Genomic DNA, 22,600 nt, shown 5'->3' with positions numbered 1-22,600 from the left:
AAATAGTTTACTTTTGTTCTGTTTAGTTGCAGAAGATATTAAAGCGAGTAGCGAATCCTTCACGCGTTATGCCCTATTAATTTTCGTCCGCCGTCCTCATTTTCCAAAAAAAAAAAACCCTGACCTTTCGTGAAATCAACCCACAGTCAAAATGCTGAATAGAGGGGGGCTCGGATTGACAAAGCAGGTAAGGGAGGGGTTAAAGGGGAAAAAGCTTCTCCTTTCCTCCGTCTCTTTCCCTCCCGTCCGCTGCCTGCGCTCCCTCATCCACGCCCCCGGACCCTGCCCCGAGCCTCAACGGGGAGGCCGGCCGATCCCCTCTGCTCCCCGCGCCGCACCTTCCTCCTACACTGGGCGCGTTGCCTCTGCTGCCGCCGCCGTCCCCCGTGCCCCTGCCCCCGTCGCGGCCGTGGAGAGGGGGAGGAGAGAGAGTGTGAAGGGAGGTCCTCTCCCCTCCTCACCTCGGCGAAGGAGGCGCTGGAGGCGGGGCGCCAGCAGGGAGGCGAGGCAGAGGCGGCGTCGAGCAGCAGCCGGCGGCGATTGGACGAGGGATTCGAGGGAGGGAGTCCCCTGGCTGTGCGGCCGGTGCCCGGGCCGGTGGGGGCGAGCTCCCCAGTCCGGCAGGGGTGATGTCCCGAGCGGTGCGGCTGGGACCTGCGTCCAGTGGGGGCGAGGTCCCCGGACGGTGTACCCCGCCACTGGAGGCGGTGGGCCCGCTTGGCGGCCACAGTGCCTGGAGCACGGGGCGGGCGGGGCCAGCGGCAACGCGGTCGCGCAGCGTCTCAACCACAGACGCGCTCTCGCCGCCGACGGCCGTAGCAGCCTCTGCAGCTCTCCTTTCTGTCCGTGCATATGGCCGCTGATCCCTCTGACGAGCTGTCTCTACTGCACACAAGTTGTTTGTAGAAATGCCTAATAACAAGAACGGAAGCAAGAGCCTGTAATATTGTACATGATTATGACCCCGCGCAGGTATTAATCTATCCACAATATATATTCATTTGAATTCAATATCCACCAATTTCCTACCAGCAGCTGAACATAACCAAAACAGCAATTACTAGCATTACTCACTGAGAAATGACTAGAAGTCTAGAACTATTCTTCTGTGCTGTATAAATTACCATTTATATTAATTATTTCTCAAGGAATTGTGCTTCTTTTGTGGTACTCAGTTTGTTGAAACGATGATTGCTCAAATTTGTATCAAATGGTAACATTCAACTGGGTTCCATGGCGACTCAGCTGAAGGAAACATGTCTCTCTAAATAGGAAAAGCATATGGCTGCCTGTACAAGTCGGAGATAACTACTTGCTGTTAATAAACATAATTAATTATACTTATCCTTAGTCTCGCCGGATACAAAGCAACCATATAACAATGTTGTCTTAATCTCATGTAGAATATGGGCTTAAAATTTCATAACAACTATTAGAGAAATCAAATAGCTCTCTTAGTTTCTGAACTGGAAATACTGCTCTTCTAATGTTTTGGGCCACAGACGTGTGCTCAAACAGGCATCAAGAACAAACTTTCTGCATGTATCCATGCATGAATGGCTATGTGAAATTTAAATGCTACGACATAGAACATATGAATCAATAAAATAGTAGGTTTTGAGGTTGCAACCTAAAATTAAAGCACCCGGACAATACTGATCTGAAACTTGGTAGATAGTTCGAGAGCATATATAATGAGTTTATTGCTGTAAAACATTTTACATAATAGTATGTCCATAGCTTTACTTCCTTCATGACTACTTGAAAAAAATTTCATTTTTATTTTACAGTGTTGATTCTCTGAATGTCAACTGTCACAAGATATTAAGAACATGGAAATCGTAGAACCAAGGTAATGTAAATCATTGCATTCTGTATTAGATCTAATTATTAAGCAATGAATCTGTAATTCCCAAAGCTTGCAAAAATTCGAAATGTTATCTGATCACTTTTTAATCTCTGTATGCCACTACGGGGTGTTTCCAGGAAGCTCGGCAGCTCATGGTTAATCCTTAATTCCTTATATACTATATGCTTGCCTGGGATATGCCTTGGGACTGTTGAGAAGTTCGGTGCCCCTTGCTATGTTAGTTTTGCACTTACTGAACCTGCCTAAAATTTCTGAACTAGCTCCCACTCACATGATGTCAGCCATAAGCTTTATTTCACCTTTGATAAGATCTGAGTGCTCATACACAAAACAAGGTGGAACAGTAAGGTAATGTCTTTGCTATATTCTTGATGTCATTTTACATAACCCTTTTATTTAAAAAAATCATAAACCTGAAACCAAACCTGATGATTCCACCTCCGTTGACAAGTGCATCAGTTAAGCCTGAAAAGACAAGTTATGACAGTACTTTTTATTGTGACTGCAGCATCTCCACGAGCACTGTTGTAGAAAAAAATTTGCCATACAGACATAGTAGGCCAAGAATCAATGCATGTAAAAAGTTCATGCGTTGAGACAGAGTCTGGATATTATTTATAGATAATACATGTAATGTTCAAGATCTTCACCTGTAGATCCGTAGCAACGCACGGGCATGTTTGCTAGTATTTCTAAAGCAAGCAATGTTGCCGGTCCGTCCTTTTTATATTTCACCGATGTGTGGGCCTCATCAGTCCGATCCGCCCCTGACATGTTGGTAAATGGGTCTTCCCATAATATTTTGGTCATGTATCAATTACATGTGGGCCCTCCATCTCTTTTTGCATGTGCCTGGAGGAGAAGCAAAGAGGAATGAGTTAATGTACTGCACGTGAAGAACAAATAAGCAAAGAGGAGACGGAAGAGACAAATCGAACAAATAAAGAGGAGGGGCTTCGGCTCCTTCTGCCCGGAATAAACATTACATATATAACCCATTTCCGTTGAGCCGAAATGGGTTAAAAAATGTTGTATACCGGAATGTTTCTTGGTGAGCACCGGAAATGGCTAGGCTTCCCGTTGGGCCATCCGAGAAGAGAAGAAAAGAGAAGCCTTGGCCTGCTCTGTCTATCCGTGTCTGCGAGGCCCATGTACTACGTACACGCCGGCAACCTAAGCCTGATGATGATGATGATGATGATGCTAGAAGGCAAGTAAAGTTGGCAGGTAAAAAAAAAGTAAGGCAAGTAAAGTATTTGACTATTGTCCCTTCGTATACATTATGATCAAGGAGATGGTTGCAAATTAAATCGTTGCAACAAGCAATTCAAGTTGATGCAAGTGTGACATGTAATTGTCTCCAACTTTCCCTCCGTCGCAAAGCAAGGTGAGGGAGGCTGGCTAGCCAGCCAGGGACGACGATCGTGCATGACAAGAGGCAACAGAGCACAATCTACAATAATTGGAAGTGGCATATGCACAGAGCAACGCACAGGCATATTTACTAGTAATATTCTAAACACAATAATCTTCCTTCCCAAATAATGTTCCTACAATTAAAACAGAATTATATTCGAATTTCAATTCTAAACCCTCATCTGACAATCTCCGAAATTTGAACATTTCCTAAACTCTCCTCGAACACAATTCGAATCCACATCGAACCAAATTCGAATTTAAATCCTATTAAAACTTTTCCAAACTAATCCTAATCTTGGTGGATGGCTGTGAGGCTGAATTTGAATGGCAAAATGGCGGGAAGCTTCGGGTACATGTGACATGGAAACAGGAGAAGGATGGTGTCTCTGATGTGGCCTTCAGTTACTGGGAGAAGAGAGGGGGGAATTGCTGAGTTGTTCTCACTGGTGGAGAACTCACTTTTAGTCCTGGTTGGTAGGGTGCAAATCTCCTGAAAAACCATCTAGGATAAAGCAATCGAGACAAGGGGGGGGGGGGGGGGGGGGGGGTCTTTAGTCTCGGGTCACTCAACCGGGATTAAAGACATCCTTTAGTCCCGGTTGGTAAGTGCATCCGTAAAAATTCAGGCGCGCGCCATGCAGGCACCTGCATGGCGCCTGTAATTTCATGCATCACGTACCCCTTTAGTTAACCTTTAGTAGTTGAGAGTTTTTTTTATAATGAAATCAAACTAGTATTTAAACGAATCAAACTAGTATTTATACAATTACTATATGTACAATTCTTAGTATATATACAATTAATTACTATATGTACAATTTTTAGTATATATACAACTTTTAGTATTTATACAATTCCTAGGATATCACTACGCCTGATTCTAACACTAGGAACAGGACATTTTTACTGTAGGGGCGGCTAGGGTTGGGGGCGCCCGTACAGTGGGCGTCCTCGGGCCCCATCAGCCCAGCCACCCCTACAGATGGCACTGTAGGGGCGGCTGGTAATCTGAGCCGCCCCTACAGTTGGGGCTGATCTATAGGGGCGGCTCAATCACCAGCCGCCCTTGCAGTGCCCATTTGTAGGGGCGGCTGCCACCAGCCGCCCCTGCTGTTCGAACTGTAGGGGCGGCTGAATCACCAGCCGCCCCTACTAATGGCGCACGAATAAATAGCAGCCAAAATTTGAAAGGTTCAAATTTAGTCAAATGACAAGATAACCAAAATAAAAGTTGTAGATCTTGATGAGTTGAACAACTTTTGTATTCATCACTTTTACATCTGAAATCATTTAGGGTTTGAAAATTTGGTTTGAACTTATCAAATTTCAAATTTTAAAATGTGTAAAACATTGTCACATCCAAGTTTGATCAAACTTAAATGCTAAAGCATGATTTTAGAAATTTTTAGGAAAAAAAAACCATCATATTTGGAGTTAGTATGAGGGAGAACAACTAGTTACAAAGTTTACCCACAGATTAAAAAGAGAAATCACACTGTTCTAGATGATCCTTACATAATCATAGTGAACAGTGTGATTTCTTTTTTTAATCTGTGGGTCAACTTTGTAACTAGTTTTTCTTCCTCATACTAACTCTAAATCTGATGATTTTTTTTCTAAAATTTTCTAAAATCATTCTCTATCAATTTATTTTGTTGGTTTTGTTAATATATACATATGAAAAGTTCGAGCAATTTAAATTTTGAATTTCAAAAAAATGCAACTTTAGACAAGATTTTGATACCCCAAATGATTTCAGCTGAAAAAGTGATAAATACCAAAGTTGAATAACCTTTCAAGATCTACAACTTTTGTATTGGTCATTTCTTCATATGACAAAGTGAAACTGACATTGTTCACAAATGTGACATATCTCTCGTGAGGTTTTATAAACTATATAAGACATGTGTAAGATTAGTGAACAATGTGTGTTAAGAATTTATCAAATGAACAAATGATCAAAATAAAAGTTGCAGATATTTATGAGTTGAACAACTTTGGTATTCATCACTTTTTATGTTGAAATCAATTTGGGTCTCAAATTTTGGTTCGAACTTGTCATTTTTTAAAATTTTAAATTTGAAAGGTTCAAATTTTGTCAAATGACAAGATGACTAAAATAAAAGTTATAGATATTAATGAGTTGAACAACTTTGGTATTCATCACTTTTTATGTTGAAATTATTTTGGGTCTCAAATTTTGGTTCGAACTTATCATTTTTTAAAATTTCAAATTTGAAAGATTCAAATTTAGTCAAATGACAAGATAACCAAAATTAAAGTTGTAGATCTTGATGAGTTGAATAACTTTTGTATTCATCACTTTTACATCTGAAATCATTTAGGGTTTGAAAATTTAGTTTGAACTTGTTAAATTTTCAAATTTCAAATTTTAAAATGTGTAAAACATTGTCACATCCAAGTTTGAACAAACTTAAATGCTTGAAGCATGATTTTATAAATTTTTAGAAAAAAAACCATCACATTTAGAGTTAGTATGAGGGAGAACAACTAGTTACAAAGTTTACCTACAGATTAAAAAGAGAAATCACACTGTTCTAGATGATCCTTACATGATTATAGTAAACAGTATGATTTCTTTTTTTAATCTGTGGGTCAACTTTGTAACTAGTTTTTTTTCTCATACTAACTCTAAATCTGACGATTTTTTTTCTAAAATTTTCTGAAATCATTCTCTATCAATTTATTTTGTTGGTTTTGTTAAAATATACATATGAAAAGTTTGAGCAATTTAAATTTTGAATTTAAAAAAATGCAACTTCAGACAAGATTTTGGTACCCCAAATGATTTCAGCTGAAAAAGTGATAAATATCAAAGTTGAATAACTCATCAAGATATATAACTTTTGTATTTGTCATTTCTTCATATGACAAAGTGGTAACGAAATTGTTCACAAATGTGACACATCTCTCATAAGGTTTTATAAACTATATGAGACATGTGTAAGATTAGTGAACAATGTGTGCTAAGAAGTTGTCAAATGAAGAAATAACCAAAATAAAAGTTGCAGATATTCATGAGTGGAACAACTTTGGTATTCATCACTTTTTACGTTGAAATCAATTTAGGTCTCAAATTTTGGTTCGAACTTGTCATTTTTTCAAAATTTCAAATTTGAAAGGTTCAAATTTTGTCAAATGACAAGATGACTAAAATAAAAGTTGTAGATATTAATGAGTTGAAGAACTTTGGTATTCATCACTTTTTATGTTGAAATCATTTTGGGTCTCAAATTTTGGTTCAAACTTGTCATTTTTTAAAATTTCAAATTTGAAAGGTTGAAATTTTGTCAAATGACAAGATGACCAATATAAAAGTTGTAGATCTTCATGACCTCTACAACTTTGATGTTTATCAAATTTTCATTTGAGATCATTTGGTGTCTCAAAATTATTTTAGTAGTTTTGATTTTAATTTTTTAAAATTTAATTTTTTTTTTCATTTTTAAAGGTTCAATTTTGCAATTTTAAACTGTTGTAGTTGTTTTAGTTATTGTATATGTAAATATATCTATAAAAAAATAATTATAAAATTTTGTATTGTATTATTTATTATTTACATGTGAATAAAGTTTTGGCAACAAAATATGCAAAACTCTCGGAGATTCTAACAAAATCTCCCCAACGCCGCTGCCTCCCACGCCCGTTGCAGGCCACCTCGCCACCCAGTCTTCGCCCGCCCCTCCATCCGCTGCGGTCGCCTCCTCCGCCCTGCGCCCCGCCCGGCGCAGCCGCCCTCCTCCCTCCGTGTCGCGGCCAGCTCCTCCATCTCCGTCGCGCCTGCCGCGGCCAGCTCCTCCGCTCGCGCCTCGCCCGTCGACACCCCGTCTATTCGCGAGAGCATCTCCGAGCCCAGTTTGCCCTCCCCAACCTAGATTCATCCAGCGTCGACGGCGCCCCCACGCACCGTACCTACTTGGTGCCGCCCCAACAGGCCATGGTCCTCACCACCACCTACGACTCCTCCACAGCGGGGTCTGGGCCAGGGCTGTCGGATCCGAGACCGTGCTGTCAGTCTTCTTCCTCAGGGTGGGTCAGAGTAGGCAGATTCCGCGGACGCCCCTTTCCACCGGCAACGTCGACGGTCGTTCCCCACCCCGTGGAGGATCCATCCCGTGTCGAATCGAGGTATTTTTTGGATCTAGCATTTCATCCAATCCGAGCAGGATAGCAATTGCAGAAAGTAATTTTCTTTAAACTATTCATGTTTTGCTTTCGGATGCAGTGTAATTGTTCGATGGTATTCCACTAAGAAGGCCTAGGTTCAGTCCTGTCTGCATCTTGGATGTATGATCTGTAGAATTGAGTCTCTTGCTTTGCCTTTAATTGATTCTTTAGAATTGAATACTCATGTAAATATCTATTTGTTGAAATAGAGATAGTGTGCCACTGCTAAATATTTTAGTCACCTTGATGCAGTTTTGTGTAAGATTAAAAGAAAAACGATAGTCACATACAAAGGGTTTTACTGAACTGACTTATTTCGCTTTTGTATGAACTCTGAACTTGTAGGTTTCACCCTACCTGAACATGAATACCTGATCATACAGAAGTTGATTACCTCTAAATTTGTGGTACCATGATCCATTGTAAGAACTAGAACATTAGTGTGTTTTTATAATGAACTCCAATTTATGAGATTCATCATATATTTTATTTTTTAAATACTCACATGAAAGTTCCAGCCCAAACTAAATATTTGTATACTCAATACATATGCTACTGTAAGTGTATCCATACCTAGTAATATAATGCTACAGATTTATGCATATTTATGTATTTGCTGGTCCATCTTGTGATGCTTAGGTTAGCTTCTTAAATTTGTATATGACAAATATATCATAGAAGCAGGACGCATATGACAAGGCTAACTGGACCTCGACCAATATATATAGTGATAGTGATCGTGCTGATGTTCTAAGTGAGAATAATTTATCCCTTGTTCTAAAAGATGTGACACTACAGGCAGCGGCCGTGTTCCTGTGCTGAGCGTTACCATGCGAGTGGAGCTGCTAGTGGCAAGAGCGAGTCTGCTAGTGGCCGAGCAGCAGGTGTTGATGTTCTGACTTCCAGGGAAGAAGCAAGCAAGCTTGAGGCTTCAAGTACTAGGTATAAAAATACATTTTCCTCATTTCCTGTAATTAGCTCTTGTGTTGATGGTTTTATGCCGTCTTAGATCACTAGTAGAGAACAAACCTTTGATCCAAGAGCCAAACCAGGCTAGTCTCGGGAAATATTGCGCCCGAGACTAGAGAGACCTTTAGTCCCGGTTGGTGGCTCCAACTGGGACTAAAGGTCCCTACCCAACGGCTCCTGCGCCAGGCCGTTGTGGTAGGGGACCTTTAGTCCCGGTTGGAGCCACCAACCGGGACTAAAGGTCGACCTTTACTCCCGGTTGGTGGCTCCAACCGGGAGTAAAGCTCTTGTCCCGGCTAGTGGCGTGGCCCGGGACTAGAAAGTGACCTTTAGTTCCAGTTGGATCCACCAATCGGGACTAAAGGTCCCCCCTATAAATCCTGCTGGCCATCTTCTTCATCCCTGAGCCCGCCCGAGAGCTTCAGTTCAAATTTAAGCAGCGTTCTTGCTCTTTCTCCATCTATTCTTTGATTCCTCCGTCGATTTCTTCGATTCCTCCATCGATTCTTCGGTTCTAAAGGTTACCAACTTCATACTCTCATGTTTCACCATTGTCTTATCTCATTTTGTTCACTATATATATATATATATATGGTTCTTTATTGTGGTTTTTTTCATTTGTAAGCAATTTGAGCTCAAAATCACTTCAAGCTTGCATATTTACATGAAGGAAGGTTAAAGTAGCTATTAAAAACTAGTATTCACCATTCATTTGTAGCATGCATAGCACACTTCATTGTTTAGAGATATAGAGAATTTTAGAGTTTTTTTTAATTTTATTTGTTTATAAAATGAGAAATTTATAGTGTATTAAAAAATGAGTATAGAGAGTAGCTGGCAACTGCTTCCGGGTCCTCGGCCTCTCATGGGTTTCCAAAGCGACTTAGGCCGGGTCTCCCACTCATTGCATGTGGCAAGTGTTGTGATGAGACGAAGATTGTGATGGAGTACCAAGTGAAGAAGGAGGGTCCCAACAAGGGTCACATTTTGTACAAGTGTCCGGATCGCAATGTGAGTTATTTTATCGTATTTAATGACTATGGTTAGTTTATACCTATTTTCATGATGGTTGTGATTAAGTTCTAATTTTCTGTTTTAATTTCAGTGGGATGGCACTGGATGTTCAGGCTTCTACTAGGAGGAAGAGTATGTTGAACTCGTGTAAAAATATCTTGCACAATAGGCAAATATGGCGGCTAATGAGGCAGTGATCCAGCCAAAGAAGTCCAAAGATGTTGAACAAACGGGAGATCTGTCTGTTTTAGTTGGGATTGGTCGCGAAATCCTTAGTGCTGTTGAAGTGCATTTTAGCTTTAGTGTTTTTAGTGGTAGTTGGGATTGTCTACATTGTAGCGATGCTTTCTTAAATTTATAGCTTTTATGGTGGTATGCATGTTGTATAATTAACTAATTATGTTCTAGGTTTTAATACGGTATTTATGTCATGTAATGCAGATGAGTTGGCATTGGATGTACAATGCTGATCGTCGCTCCCAAGAGTTCATGGACGGCGTGCATTCTTTGTTACATGCGGCCGAGGCAAACAAACGCGATGGTTTCATGTGCAGCCCATGTGCCGTATGTAAGAATACGATGGAATATGCTAACTCAAACACTCTTCATTCACACTTGTTCAAATCGGGTTTCATGCCAAACTATATTTGTTGGACGAAGCACGGAGAAACTGGAGTTGTAATGGAAGAAGGTGAAGAAGAACAATGGAGCGATGATGCCATTTTTGCTGAATATGGTGCCTTCAATGATACTGCAATGGGGGAAGCTGAAGAAGAGGCGGGGGCAAAGGAGAAACCCGCTGAAGAAGAGGTGGGGGCAGAGGAGAAGCCCGCTAAAGAAGAGGTAGGGGCAGAGGAGGAGCCCGCTGATGATCTTGGTCAGGCCATTCGTGACGCACAAAGAGAATGCGAAAGTGAAAAGAAGAAGATCAAGTTTGACCGCATGCTAGAGGATCACAAGAAATTGCTATACCCAACTTGTGATGCGGGGCAGAAAAAGTTAGGTACCACATTGGAATTGCTGTAATGGAAGGCAAAGAATGGTGTATCTGACAAGGGATTCACGGAGTTACTAAAAATCTAAAAGAAGATGCTTCCAAAGGATAATGAATTGCCCAGCACTACGTACGAAGCAAAACAGGTAGTCTACCCTTTAGGATTACAAATCCAGAAGATACATGCATGTCCTAATGACTGCATCCTCTACCATGGCACGAAGTATGAGAAGTTGGATGCATGCCCTGTATGTCACGCGTCGCGGTATAAGATCAGGCGAGATGACCCTAGTGATGTTGAGGGCGAACGTCCTAAGAAGAAAATCCCTGCCAAGGTTATATGGTTTGCTCCTATAATACCACGCTTGAAACATCTTTTTAGAAATAGAGACCATGCAAAGTTGTTGCGATGGCACAAAGAAGACCGTAAGGTAGACAATATGTTGAGACACCCTGCTGATGGGTCCCAGTGGAGAGCAATCGATAGAGAATTCCCCGAGTTTGCAAGTGACGTAAGAAACTTAAGGTTTGCTTTAAATACGGATGGTATGAATCCTTTCGGGGAGCAGAGCAGTAGTCACAGCACTTGGCCTGTTACTCTATGTATCTACAACCTTCCTCCCTAGTTATGCATGAAGCGTAAGTTTATTATGATGCCGGTGCTCATCCAAGGCCCAAAGCAACCTGGCAACGACATCGATGTGTACCTAAGGCCACTAGTTGAAGAACTTCTACTTTTGTGGAACAAGTCAGGTGTACACGTGTGGGATGAGCACAAGCAGGAGCACTTTGACCTGCGAGCATTGTTGTTCATAACAATCAATGATTGACCAGCTCTAAGTAATCTTTCAGGACAATCAAACAAGGGATATAATGCATGCACGCACTGTTTCAGTGACATGAAAGGTATATTCTTGAAAAAGTGTCGCAAGGTCGTGTACCTTGGGCATCGACGATTTCTTCCTACAAATCACCCCGTAAGAAAGAAAGGCAAGCATTTTAAAGGTAAGGCAGACCACCAGACCAAGCCTCGCAACCGAACTGGTGAGGATGTCCTCGATATGGTCAATGATGTGAAAGTAATATTTGGAAAGGGACCTGGCAGCCAACCTGTTTCAAAGGACGCCAACGGTCATGAACCCATGTGGAAGAAGAAGTCCATATTTTGGGAGCTACCCTATTAGCAAGTCCTAGAGGTCCACAGCGCGATCGATGTGATGCACCTGACGAAGAATCTTTGTGTGAACCTGCTAGGCTTCATGGGCGTGTATGGGAAGCCTAAGGACACAATTGAAGCACGACAAGACCTGTGGTGTTTGAAATAACGAGACAACCTGCATCCAGAGAAGACAGATGATGGGCGCCAGTACTTAAGTCCTGCCAGCTACACTCTTAGCAAAGAAGAGAAGGACATCTTGTTTGAATGCCTAGATAGCATTAAGGTACCGTCTGGATTCTCCTCGAATATAAAGGGTATAATAAATGTGCCAGAGAAGAAATTTGGACACTTAAAGTCCCATGACTGCCACGTGCTCATGACTCAATTGCTTCCGGTTGCATTAAAAGGAATTCTACCGCCAAATGTACGTCTAGCCACCGTGAAGCTATGTGCATTCCTCAATGCAATTTCTCAGAAGGCAATTGATCCAACAGATCTAGCAAAACTACAGAATAATGTGGTTCAATGTCTTGTCAGCTTTGAGTTGATGTTCCCTCCTTTGATATCATGACACACCTCCTAGCTTTGAGGGTACCTTTAGTCCTGGATTGGTGCTCCCGGTTGGGAAACCGGGACTAAAGGGGTTTCCCAACCGGGAGCAAAAAGCCTTGCTGCACCTAGTGGATTAAGGTATTTAATGGAGTAATGACATATTATCATTAGTCAAGAACTTTGTGTTACTTGGCAACTCTGATTTTGCACTTTGGTTGACAACAAAATGCCCAAGTTACTTTAGTTATGCTTGGTCTTTTTGTATATTGAGCAGCTCTTTAATGTATGATTACAGTTGCATTGCTATTAGCTAATAGACTAGTATTCCTAGTTAGAGTTGCACTGATTGTTAAACTTGCATGGATTCAGTTCGTGAACTGATTTTTAACCTTGCAGCTTTAATTATTTTGGGTCAGTACATGCTTATAATGTAAGTCTAGTATTATTGCCATCAGAACGGGTGGCTTTCTTGTTTCTAATGCATTGTTGCTTTACTTATAATTTGCACAGAAATATCCTGATAACCTCAAGCGGAAGAAATGGCAGTTTCTAGTTTGCAGGTATCTCAGTCATGCTGCTCTGTACTATGATGTGAAATTTAGCACGGTTTGTTATGCCTTGTGTATGATGAATTTAGGCAGCATGGTGTAGTAGCACTACTAATTCCTTTGTGTATTTCATGGGTTTTCCTCACATATAAATTAAGACAAGAATTCTTATGCATAGTAGTTACTGTAATACAGTACAATTCTTCTGTTCCACGGAATGGTGGTTTAATATTTACTGTAATATAGTACAATGGTTCTGTCCCAGCCTCCCTCTTTGATCCGCTCTCCCAACCTCAAATCAGTTTTGCTCCTTCTGGATGATATGCAAATTATTGGCTAGTTAGGTTCTACACATGCTATAAAGCATTGGTTCAATTGAAAATTGCTAGAAGACCATGAATATCAAATTATGTAGTTGTGCTGAAGACCAAAAGGAATGGGCCGAAAACTCTGATTGCTAGAAATATTGCCACTGAAGAAGTGTTTGGTTTAGAAATTTTAGTTGTAGTGCTGAGATGGTTCATTGAACATATTGACATCCCCTAATATTTCCTAGAAAAATGCTTTTTGTTTCACAGTATGGATTATCTGCTGAAGAAATAGCGAGAATAGTAGATGCATTTCCTAACCAGTAATAAGTGTATATATTCCTTTTGGGCTGTTTACAGTTAATTAAAAACTTTCTACTCTTCGCCGGGCCACTTAGAAAATAATTTAAGCATTTATCAATGGAATAGTTTTGCAGCAAACATGTATTGCATGATAATTTTTACAATCAGCTGAAGTGGTTCTAGAACTCGGCAAATTCAATTAATATCTCTTATTGAGTTCAGAAAGCAACAAATATTAATGCACAACAAAGTGAGCAGGTGCAGTACCTTACCATGCATTTTCTCTAGTGCTAAGATGCATATGCATAGCTTTGAAGCTCGTGTTTTTTTTTTCCAAATAGTTATGATTTAGGACTGGCCATTTAATTGTGCATATGTGGCTCAGAAATTTTGGTATTTAGCCCAAAAATCAGTAACTGACCAACATGTATTGCATGATAATTTTTACAATTAACTGAAGTTGAATCATCCTTGTAGGTTACTGAGTCATCCCATGCTGAAAATGAAGCTTTTGGTTCTCATAATAGAGATCGGCAAGTTGGCAACTAAGGCAATGGCAGCAACATTAATCTGGAATGAAAAGGCAAAGCGTACAGTTAACCTCTTTTGTGTAGTTAGTATTATGCTCCTCTGGACTCAATATAGCTAGGAGATAGACTTGTGTAATATGTGACCACATAGTATAGGAGGATGTCATGTTGTCGAATTCCCAATGCCGGGACCAGCTAGCTAATATGTACAGATCAAGCACAAACATTTATATTTGTGGCGGTCAGATTCGAATTTAAATTATAATATATATATATATATATATATATATATATATATATATATATATATGGTCAGATTTGAATTTGAATTATTCATTTTTTTTTGTTAGAAAATCCACTGTAGGGGCGGTTCTTGATTGAACCGCCCTTACAAATACACACAACAGGGCGGCTGGTGATACAGCCGCCCTTACAGAAGTCCACTACAGGGGCGGCTGATATTACCAGCCACCCCTACAGAAGGCACTGTAGGGGCAGCTGAAAACACCAGCCGCCCCTACAGAGGGCACTGCAGGGGCGGTCAAGAAACCGCCCCGACAGAGGCACCCTGTGTAGGAATACCCTGGGAAGGGCGGCTGGCACAAGCCGTCCCTACAGAGGCTCTAGAGCCGCCTCTACAGTTAACTTCTGTAGTAGTGTATTCCCGTCGAGGTGTTGCTCGGTGCGTCTTAATTTCATCCATCGTAATGAAATTCTTCTTGTGGATTTATCACCTCGTCCACCAGGAATCCTACGAGACCTTCACATATTGCCCATATTTTTTCCTTCTCCAAGATGCTATGTTGAATATTATGCATCTGTAATTTGGAAATATGTGAATAATGTTACACGAACAATTAAATATAAGGAGCTAGAAAACAATTAACTATTAATAGTTTTATTTTACGTACTTTTTTTTTCATGCTCCGTCAACCTGGCCTTGTGTGACACAAAACTGTGCATGTTCTCACAGATGTAGTAGCCACATAGATTATTCCCGGGTTCCTGTCTAAAGCACTTCAGTGGAAAAAGAAACGAGTTATGAAATATTCGTGATATACAAAATGTGCAAACTTCATACGTACCGGGAAGTCTGTGTTCCACGTAAGTTTTTCTTTGAATGCACCTTTGTGTTTCTTGAGGAATTGTCTCCATGCGCTACGGATTAAAATAATGAATGATACAGTGTTAGGCGAAAATTTAGGAAACAAACTTTTCCATTGAGATAAAGGTCCAGAATTATTACAAGTTTAGCATGTCTTGAATCTCTTGGTACTCCGCCGGTGGTTTCCTCAAGGAATCGAAGATAGTGACGTACGCGTGGCTTCTATCAGGCTCAATTATTATGAGGATCCAGTGGAAACTGCGTACGTAAATGGTCATATATATTAGAACTAACTAACATTAATCAGGTAAGGAAAAGAAAACGAAAATAGACGGTATACAAACGCTTACTTGAAGTTGTATGGAAGTAGCACTACTGGAGACGTCCTCTTTGTCGAGGGCTTCTGGGTTTGCCGAGGGCTACATCTCGGGCACTCGGCAAAGGGGATCTTTGCCGAGGGCCAGCCCCAGGAGCCCTCGGCAAAGCTAGGCCCTCGGCAAACAAACGGCCCTCGGCAAAATAAATCTTTGCCGAGGGCCTAGCCCTCCGCAAATTGGCCCTCGACAAATATGGCCGGATGGGTCACGACGGCCACTGGCGTCAGTCTTTGCCGAGTGCCCGCCGTTAGGCACTCGGCAAAGATTTTTTATTTTTTTAAATATTCTTTGCCGAGGGCCATTGGCTAGGCCCTCGGCTAGACCCTCGGCAAAGAGTTTTTTTTTGGTTTTTTGAACCCAGTTTTTTTTTACCCTCGGCAAATATGACTTGAGGCCCAGGCGGATCGGGCGGCTGCCGCAACTTGTAGGAAGTACGTCACCGAGATGCACCACCATGGGCGCGTCCAAGCCCACGTAGACTACTACAGGTCGGTACTTAAGCAGTCCCTCCCCAAGCCTCAAGCAAGACTGATTACGCTGACCCGGGACCAGTACCTTGAGGTAGGCGAATAACATTCATAATGATTCGTTTTGATATTAAGTAGGTTCAATTTTATCTTCTTATATATCAAATACTCGATGACTTGTAGGTGATTCCTTGGTGGTGCCGATCGTATCCCGAGTGCTGGGCCATGATCGTGGACAAGTGGTTATCATAGGACTTTGTTGGCACGCACGAGAGGCTGCGGGAACAGCGTCTGATGAGGCAAGGTCCAACTCACCATCAAGGCAGCCGCAGCCTTCCCGGATACAAACAAGCATACATAAGTGATTTCTTTCATTTATTTTGATGCTCAATTCTGCTTTCTCACCATCTTCTCGTCTTTCTCGCAGGAGGCTGCGCACCCGGGCGAGGAGGTCTCAGAGTTCTCTACGTGGGCTATGTCCCACATGGGCAGGGCGTCGTCCTCTGTCTCCTTCGACCCGACTACCCCGCCCCAGGTGTACTTTGACCCGAACGTATACACTAAAGTCCAAGAGTACACGTCCTCGGTAAGGGAGATCTATGGGGAAGATTACAATGTGCGCACTGAGCCCATTGATGCAGAGACGATCATGAGGCTCGGAGGAGGCAAGAAGCACGGGCGGCTGTAGATTGCAGACGGCGCCATCGACTCCACCACTGTTCCCTCCCTCGACGCTATCCGAGCACGGAGCACGAGCTCCAGCCAGCCCATACGCTCACGGCCTTCTCCAGCACTGCAATAGGTCCAGGACACTCCAGGTAATTCCTGTTTTACTCGTCGTACGTTGATATTTACACACCTAAATTATATTTGCATTACTGATACATTGGAGTGAAATATTGCAGGCCGAGCTGCAAGAAACAAAAAGGCAAAGTCAAGAGCAGAACGCGAAACTGACCGCACAGCTGCAGGCCCAGCAGGTCGCGTTCGAGGCCGCGCAGAAGCAGATGGCGGAGATGATGGTGATCATGCAAAGTCTTGGGCAAGCATCAGGTGTACCTGTGCAGTTTTCAGCTCCTCCACCTCCTACTCCTACAGCTACTCCTGTAAGTATGAAAGTTCACTTTTCGCTTGTACTTTGCATGTATGTCGGCCTTCGTGCCGTTGTGGATGTCGGCGTTCGTGCCGTTGTTTCTTGCAGGTTTTGGAAACCTCCCCGTGCAGGGGAGGTGTTGCCGAAATTTTCAATTGAGTCTAATCTTTTTGTATTCCTAGATTACTGATGCAATCTCTAAGTTCCAAAACTGTTTTCTCGGATTACTCACACATGCAATCTCTGCTCCTTTGTACAGCCTCCGTCCGCGGGTTCCAATCAATTTGGTAGTGCGTCACCGAGTGATCCCACCTTTCCTTCACCACCAGTCTCATAGGCTACCTTGATGAGGACTAGTGCTAGGTGATGTGGTTGGACTTTATTGTAATATTTGTGGTTTATGGTTCGGACTTGTGCTTGGATTTCATGAACTTATTGTAATAAACATGTGAATGATGATGAACATGTGACTTGTCATTGTAATATGTTGTGATTTGTGGTTCACAATTATGGTTGTGATATATTGTGAGAAAATGGGTTCTGTGTGATATATATATATATGTGATGGTTGATATATATATGTATATATATGAAATGCTTGTGTCGATGGAATGCAAAAAACAAAAAAAAAAATTAAAATTTCTGCCTCTTTGCCGAGGGCAATGACCAAGGCCCTCGGCAAAGAAGGGTCCTTTGCCGAGGGCCGTCCCATTGTCCTCGGCACAGTGGCGGAGCCAGGATTCCAAACTTGGGTATTCCTACTTCCACGTCAATAAAAAAATCAGTTGTTTTTAACTGCAATGAGTGAAAATACTACAAAATATAAGCCAATTTGAGAGACTGTTTTTTTACTGTTTTGGGCTTCAATGAGTGAAAATACTATAAAATATGGCATTATACATATACATATACAAGTATATACACATATATACATAGAAGTGTGCTAAAATAGTTGGGTATTCCTGGGAATATGGGGAATACCCTCTGTATCCGCCCATGCCTCGGCAAAGATTTTTTTTTAAAAAATAAAATTTCTGAAACATTTCTTTGCCGAGGGCTATGATTAGAGGCCCTCGGCAAAGACTTTTTTTTAAAAAAATAAAATTTCTTTGCCGAGGGCCTGCGTGGAAGCCCTCGGCAAAGATTGTTCAAAAAAAAAGAATAATTCTTTGCCGAGGGCCGTCCCATTACCCTCGGTAAATATTTTTTGGAAAAATTCTGCACATTTCTTTGCCGAGGGCCATGGTTGTAGGCCCTCGGCAAAGATTTTTTAAAAAAAAGAATAATTCTTTGCCGAGGGCCCTCGGAGACGACCCTCGGCAAAGACCCCGTCCCAGGCGCCGGCGCCGTGACGGCTGCTTTTCTTTGCCGAGTGCCGCTCCAGCCCTCGGCAAAGACCCTCTTCGTCCGACTCAAAATTCCCCGAGAGCTCTTTGCCGAGGACCGCCCTTGGCAAAGCCTTTACCGAGGGTTAATGGGCCTTCGCTGAGGGCCTCAGGCCCTCGGCAAATAGGCCAGTCTCCAGTAGTGTAGTATGTAACTCTTGTAAGCTTGTTTGTCCAGGAAATTGAATACTTCCATCAACGTTTTCTCTGGAAAATCCCGTATCTGGTCTTGGTTAACTAGGGATGGATCCATGAAGCCAACATGGAAGTATCCTTCTCGTCGGTACTTCTGAATTAGCATCCTACATAAAATGGAAGACAAAGTTAGTAGGGCGACGCACACACAAAAAATAATGATATGATCCAAAATTTACATATAGATAAACGGATACTTACAGAGCCCAGGCGCTGATGAGAGAGACGTCTAGGGCATCATGATGGTACACTTCGTATATATCTTTGAATTCCAGCCAGAGGCATTTCTCGCCTTCGCCGAAAAAATCTGTCGGTTTTACCTTAAGGCCGAACATCACCGTCTGGTCGGCGGACGTCTTCATGTACCATTCATGGAATTCGTACATCTTTGTTGATAGCTTCCCTACCAACTCAGGCCTTACTAGAGACTTCCCTAGCTCAAAGGTCCATTTCGGTCGAACTGGCTGTGCAGCTGGCAGGTCACCTTGCCCTAGACATCACTACCTAGACTCAGGCTCTTTGCCGAGTGCCTGTGACACTCGGTAAATCCCCATATACACTCGGCAAAGCCTTTGCCGAGTGTAACCCTCAGCAAAGCCGGTGACGGCAAAGGCCTCTTTACCGAGTGTCTTTTGTCGGGCACTCGGCAAAGGCTTTGCCGAGTGCTCGTAAACCACTCAGCAAAGAAAAGTTGCCTGACGGCGCCAATTGCCGGTGATGGTTCGCTTTGCCTGAGTGTCAGTCCTACTACACTCGGTAAAGGTGGCTGCTTTGCTGAGTGGCTAATGGCGACACTCGGCAAAGGCAGGGAGGCTTTGCCGAGTGCCTTACTGGTGGCACTCGGCAAAGCCTCCCTGCCTTTGCCGAGTGCAATGGCGATAGCACTCGGCAAAACCTCCCTGCCTTTGCCGAGTGCAATGACCATAGAACTCGGCAATCTTCCCAGCTTTGCCGAGTGTCTTGGTGATTACACTCGGTATAGCTGGGAAATTTGTTTTTTTTTGCATTTTTTTGTTTATTGCATCCACACATACATATATCACACAACCATCACATATATATCATATATCACACAACCATCACATATATATCACATATCACACAACAATCACATATATCACACAACCATCACATATAATCCATAACCATGACAAATATCATCACAAGTTGTCCACAAGTATCACATAGTCCACAAATATCATCCAAGTGCCGCCACAAGTGCCACCATTCACAAATAAGCATCACAAGCACAAGTCCATCTACCTCTATTGTTGACGGCCACTCCACCGGTCCCACTGCGACTGGAGGTGTGCCCTGAGCTGGAGGTGTGCCATGAACATCATTCGACTGCCGCCGATTGCCCCTGCACAAAAGAGAAGTGATTGTATGTGTGAGACAAAATTTAAGGTAGGTTCTATATATAGGGGGGGGGGGGGGGGGACAATAGATCAGAACTGCTTGCCTCGTCTTTGTCAGTATATATAGGTAGTTTTTTTGGGAGTATGAGGCATCAGGATACATAGTTGATTTCAAGCCGCTGCAACACAGAAACCAACACATCTTGGATTTCTGCACTTAGAACATGGACAAGGCACGACGGCCAGCTGCTCCCCAGCAAGGCATGCAGCCGCTATCTCCCGTGGGACGTGAGAACCATGCAGTGCTAATGACATGCTGACTGTACGTGCACCTACCGCCTGTGCCTGGCCATGTACTGATGCCACAGGCAAGATGTTCAATGACAGTTATTACTGTCTAGTGATGAACACTTGAACAGCATCTGGACGAGCTTGGTCTACAGCCACAAGAAACAGTCCAGGTCCAAGTGTCCAACCAAGGACGAGTTTTGGTTCAATGAAGAATTTGCCATGCCGATTTGCAGACAATAGAGGTGTGTGGTACAACGAATTGTCAAAGGTCATCTCACATATTAGGGTCATATATCCATATCCACATTCACATTTAGATTTAAAGTAGAGAAACTCACATGAGTGACAGCAGGATCATTTGGTGGAGTGAATATCATCGGTGGCGGAACATAGCCTGAGTAAGCTCCAAGACCTTGAATATACTGAAACATCTACTCCATCCTCCGTCGATCCTCCTCAGCCCTTGCCTCAGCCTCCTCCCGTCGCCTCCTCTCTTCCGCCACCTCGGCCTACAATATTTCACCCCAATGTTACAACGCAAAGCAAAGGTATGTAAAAATCAATGAACAACGAATAAAACAGAAATAACCTTGAGTGCCTGCACCGTGTGCTGTGTACAGTCCGGCCAGTGTGCGTATGGCCGGGCTCGAGCTCGTGCTTCCTTGCTCGAATCTCGGAGAGAGACCTAGTACGGGCCGGGTCGATTGCGCCGTCGCCAATCCAGTACCGCCCGTGCTTCTTCCCTCCTCCCAACCTCATGACGACTTCTCCATCAAGGTCCTCGGAGGTGGTATATGTATTCTTTTAGAAATTTTTCTTGGTATTATAAGTTGTTTCTTGAAATATATATGATTCCGCTTTTTAGATTGATTAATTAATATGGACACACAGGACATAGATGACGACTATGAATATTTGATGGAAGGAATAACCGTGCTCCCGGACCTTACAACTCTGCACCTCATTGTCAAGTGGACATTGCTTTGGGGATAGCTCATTACATGTTCTCAGGATTTGTACTGGTATAAGAAAGCTGGTCCTGGAATTATCAAGTTTTCCCGAATTGAAGGTAAAGATGTGCTTTGCTTATCTAAGACTCTCTAGTTAGCTAAAAAGAAGAGAAATATAGCCCCAGATGTACAACTTGTGTGGTGGGTGCTAGTAGGTCACAGATATCGTAAAATGCTCAGCTTGGTCAATTAAGTTTCTTTAGATTGTATGTAATGATGACATGGATTGATTCAGCGTGGCTAATGATCTTGAAGTAATTTGGTTGTCTCATAATTTGTTTTTAGATTCCTCTACTTTCATGGCATCCAAATTTTTAGTTGATCTCATCATGCTAATATGCTTTGTTGTTGTGTCAGGAACCATGCCCATCAGGCTGTATTTGTGGGCAGCAGTCAAACTGGCAAACTGAGGAGCTTGTGTTGGTTTCCCTACAAGAAATAGAAATCCAAGGATTTGGACGATCTGAACATGATATTGGTTTTGTGGAGCAGCTATTTGGTTGGGCGAAATCACTGACAATGGCGGCAATATTTTTTGATGAATCGGTCACTGAAGGCGTGGCCAAGGAGTTGTGCTGGATGTTTCAGTTCTTCCGTATGCCTAAATTACATATAGACTTTAGGTATCATAACAACAAGAAGGTGCCTGAAGAATCTATTCTACAATCTGTTAGCTTTTGGCAGCCGGACATGGATACTACTTGCTGTAAATATGTATCTTTTCTGCATAGTTATCAGTCTGTTTGAACTTTGAAATATACAGAGGTGGAAATATACAATCCCTGAAGTTTCAGTAGTTTTATTTGTATACTAAAAAAGAAATCCTTTTAGCATAGAACAATCATAACTACTTCCTCTATTCCAAATTACAAGGCGTTTTAGCCTTTCTAAATACATAGCTAATTTTGTTATGCACATAGATATAATTTTGTTATGCACATAGATATACACTATATCTTGATACATAGTAAAATCACACTATAGAAAAGTCAAAACATTATATAATTTGGAATATAATGGAGGGAGTATTTGTTCTGCAATGTGTGTTAGCTTTTGATGATACAGTATATCTCAGGGTATTTAGGCAACAACATAATCTGATAACCTTAGGCATGCTGCTCTTCTTATCTGATAGAATAACAGCAGTTAGTTTTGCAAGGATTTGGTCCCTGTTTCAGGCACAAACACTCCATCCTCATCCGGGAGCTCTAATGGAATCTCCTTAGACAAAGTAGAAATCCATGATGAGTTGTGAGGATCTGAACTTGAAGCTATTTTGTGATCTGACTGTCCAATTGGGTGACAGTGCTAAAATAATTTTACAATAAACATTGTAAAGGAAATAGCCACTACTAGTTATCAGATGCTCTCTGGAGATCATCGTGCACTATATATATAGCGTCCCTGGCTATCAGAATTTTACAATAAACCTTGTTATCAGATGCTCTTTGGAGATCATCGTCCA

General features: G+C 42.2%; 2 long non-coding RNA genes across 5 annotated transcripts; both read left to right on the top strand.

The window, feature by feature from the left end:
• Positions 1-214: 214 nt before the first annotated feature.
• On the top strand, positions 215-3,180 carry LOC136508381 (uncharacterized). Of its 2 annotated transcripts, XR_010771945.1 has the most exons (3): positions 222-972; positions 1,791-1,852; positions 1,987-3,180. It is a non-coding gene; the product is annotated as an uncharacterized lncRNA (long non-coding RNA). The 2 variants fall into 2 exon arrangements; XR_010771944.1 differs by having other exon boundaries at positions 215-972; positions 1,791-3,180.
• Positions 3,181-7,102: 3,922 nt separating this feature from the next.
• On the top strand, positions 7,103-14,066 carry LOC136509054 (uncharacterized). 3 transcript variants are annotated; one of them, XR_010772205.1, is made up of 5 exons: positions 7,103-7,438; positions 7,536-7,597; positions 8,276-8,419; positions 12,676-12,725; positions 13,802-14,066. It is a non-coding gene; the product is annotated as an uncharacterized lncRNA (long non-coding RNA). The 3 variants fall into 3 exon arrangements; XR_010772206.1 differs by lacking the exon at positions 7,536-7,597; XR_010772207.1 differs by lacking the exons at positions 7,103-7,438; positions 7,536-7,597 and adding an exon at positions 7,858-7,899.
• Positions 14,067-22,600: the final 8,534 nt, after the last annotated feature.

Source organism: Miscanthus floridulus, chromosome 15 (genome assembly GCF_019320115.1).
Source record: "Miscanthus floridulus cultivar M001 chromosome 15, ASM1932011v1, whole genome shotgun sequence".
Taxonomy (NCBI): domain Eukaryota; kingdom Viridiplantae; phylum Streptophyta; class Magnoliopsida; order Poales; family Poaceae; genus Miscanthus; species Miscanthus floridulus.
This window is presented reverse-complemented; position numbering and strand designations above follow the sequence as displayed.